Below are 3753 nucleotides of genomic sequence, written 5' to 3' on the forward strand. Positions count from 1 at the left end.
AGACCCCAAATAGTCAACCCAGACATTTACTACAATGCCTAATTTATTCATCTTTGAAATAACTCCTTTGACTTAATTATTTTTTGTTCTTTGTTTTTTCTTAACAAAAGACCCTCTTAGAATTGCTACCTGAGAGGCATAACCCATCATCCCTTTAGCTTTCCTTAATGCTATAACTCATTATCATGAATTAGAACAAGGGTTCTCTACCAAAAAAGCACATTCCTTATAAGCTTATTGTAAAGCTTAAATGGTTCAACATTTGTAAAATTGCTTTGCAATGATTAAAAAATTACATAAAAATGCCATCTATGGCTTTTGTTTGGGTCTGTGATTTCTTGGGTATAAGGAACTCCAAGTGAACAGACCTTTTCCTCAGCCAAAGCAGATCAATACTCTTAGTCTTAGAGAATTGCCTGGGTCACTGAGAAGATAAAGAACTGACACAGGGTCACATACCTAGTATATGCCAGAGGCAGGCCTAACCACAATTTTTGTTGTTCAGTCATTTCAGTCATGTCTGATTCATCATGAACCCATTGGCACTTTTCTTTTTTCTTTTTTCTTGTTTTTTTCTTTTCCAAATACATGTTATGAAAGTTTTTTTTTAACATTCATCTAAATGCCTATGTATATTTCTAAGTTACAAAATTTCCTTCCTCCCTCCCTTCTCACCCCCCTCTCCTCAGCAGCAAACAGTCAGGTTAATATTGTATTTTCACATTTATGTTAAGCATGTTTGCAGGTTAGCCATTTTCAGTTTGAGGAATTAGGATTAAGGGAAAGAAATACATAAGAGATGTTCTTTTAAAAAAAGTAAATGTAGTGTTCCACAGATTTTGAATATTTTTTGTTAGTTTAGTTTTATTTTTCTTCCTCTGGATGGGGATAGCATTATCCATAGCCCATCTAATAGGTTGTCCTAGTTCTCTGAACTGCTAAGAATAGCTGCATCCATCAGGGTTGATCATCTCACAATGTTGTTAATGTGCATGTACATTGTTCTTTTGGTTCTCTTCCTTTCACTCAGCATCAGATCCTGTAGTTTCTTCCATGCTTTTCTAGAGTCTGACCATTTATGACTTCTTATAGAACAATAGTATTCCATAATATTCCTGTGCCAGAATTTGTTTAACCATTCCCCAATTGATGGGCATCCCCTCAACTTTCAATTCTTTGACATTACAAAAAGTTACTATGAATAATTTGGAACATGTAGGACTTTTCCCATTTTTTAAATAATTTCTTCTGAATATAGACCTAGAATTGGAATTGCCAGGTTAAAGAATATGAACAGTTTTATTGCTCTTTGGGAATAGTTCCATATTGCTTTCCAGAAAGGTTGAATCACTTCACAATGCCACCAGCAATGCATTAATGTCCCAACCCTCCCACAATTTCTCCAACATTGATAATTTTCCCTTTTGTGTCATCTTAGCCAATCTGACAGGTGTGAGGTGATACCTCATAGTTGTTTTAATTTGCATTTTTCTAATCATTAATGATTTGGAGCATTTTTTCACATGATTAATTTCTTATTGAAAACTGTCTTTTCATATCCTTTGACCATTTATCAATTGGGGAATGACTTGCAACCTTATAAATTTGATGCAATTTGTTTCCCAGCTTTCTGCTTTCCTTCTAATTTTGACAGCATTGAGTTATTAGTGAAAAGTCTTTTTAATATAGTCAAAATCATTCATTTTGAAATTTATAATGTATTCTATTTCTTTTTTGTCTCCACCGACACTTCCTTGACAAAGATTCAGGAGCAGTTTGCCATTCCCTTCTCCCACTCATTTTTATAGATGAGAAAACTGAGGCAAATTGGGTGAAGTAATTTACTCACAATCACATAGTTGGTACCTAAGGCCAAATTTGAATTCAGATCTTCCTGACTCCAGGTCTAGTGCTCTATCTATTGTGTCAACTAGCTGTCCCACCCCCTGCCAATTCCATATGCCTTTCATACTTGTTACCATCATCATTGTCATCACAATTATCACATAGGATCCAGGACAAGTAAACTTTGCTAAGGGGCAAAGAGACAGGGTAGGACAGATTTTGATGGGGGTATCCTAGAGGAAAGCTCAGTGTTCCAGTGTGGAGAGAAATCACATGCCTGCATGGGACAGGAGAAATGACAACATCATAAGTGTCTTTAAGCTCCCTCTTGATGTCTTAGCAAGTCCAGTCTAAGAAATTGCTTTGGATAGAGAATGTGACTGTGTGGAATTCAGCTATTTTATCTCTATTCAAAAAAATAAACAGAATGGCCAATGGAATGAACAGTACCTAGTGCCTTGCATCTAAATGGACACTAAGGAAATATTGTGAATTGACCGGTTGGTTGGTTGGTCACCTGACTGACCAAATAATCAACTGAATATTTGATAGGACCTATAAGAAACCCATCTCAGAGGAGCTACTGATTTTCTTTCTTTTCTTTCTGTTTGTTTTGCCTGTTATCTGAAAATTCCACCAATATATGCTTTAATTGATGTTATTCATGTTTTGGAGTTGAACCGAAGAGTTAATTTGGTATAGAGGAAAGAATCTTTAATTGGGTTCATTAGAAAGTCTGAAACCTTGCACTAGCTTTAATGCCAACTAGTTGCATGACTCTAGGTGAGTCATTTAACCCATCCCTCATCTTCAGTTCCCTTTTTTAAAAAAAATGAGCTTGTTCTAGATGACCTGGAATTTAATTAAAGTCACTTCAATGAATATTTTTAAGTGTATGCTCCATGAAAGGCATTGCCTGCATGAATAGTCAGGGATACAAAGACAGAAATTTAGGGTCCTGCCATCAAACGGCTTACATTCACCTGGGTATAGATGAATACACACAAATAAATATAATTCTAGGGAGAGAGTAAAGAGAGGGGGGGAAACAGAGATCTGAGAAAGTACTCTAAGAATATTTATCAGACAGAAAGTGGGAATAATTAGACAGGATTAGGAAGGCTTTATGGAGAAGATGGTTCCCAAGTCAGTCTGCACAGTTTAGTGGAATACTGAGTTTGAAATCAGTGCCACTTATATCTATATGATATTGGGCATTTAATAAGTCATTTAATCTCTTTAGGTCTTGATTTTTTTCCAGTCTATAAAAGGGTTTGGACTAGATGACCAACTTCTCTTCCAATTCTATATAAACCTATGACATAGGTTAGGAATCTGAAAAGTGGAGATAAGAAGAAAATCTATTTCAGGAATGATGGATGATGGATGAGCTACAAGATCCCGTGTAGTTCTAAAACTAGATCTATATGTTTTTATCAGTTAGGTAATAGGGTGGATACATATAACTGACTCCAGAATCAGGAAGACCTGAGTTCAAGTCTAAACTTATAACCTCAGTAGATCGGTGACCTTGGGAAAGTCACTTAATTTTTGAGTGCCTCACTTCCTTTGTAAAACAAGGAAAATAAATGTATTTTCTCCCCAGGTTATTGTGAAGATCAAATGAGAATTTGTACTTATTATAATAAGATTTTATAAAGATCTTTGAAAATCTTAAAGTGCTAATTAAATGTCAGCTATTATTATTATTATGTTTAAAGGGTTCATAAGTGATACTGACCTCTCTCTTGGTCCCATTAAACCCCATCTCAAATATCAGTGGATTAATATTTTTAGTTTTGGACATTGATACAAAGTCTTGATTTTAAGTTACCTTTTTAATTATATATTTTATATTTTCATATCAAACCTTTACCCTCAATACCAATGAATGAACTGATCAGTTGT

Source organism: Macrotis lagotis, chromosome 1 (genome assembly GCF_037893015.1).
Source record: "Macrotis lagotis isolate mMagLag1 chromosome 1, bilby.v1.9.chrom.fasta, whole genome shotgun sequence".
NCBI classification, from domain to species: Eukaryota; Metazoa; Chordata; class Mammalia; order Peramelemorphia; family Peramelidae; genus Macrotis; species Macrotis lagotis.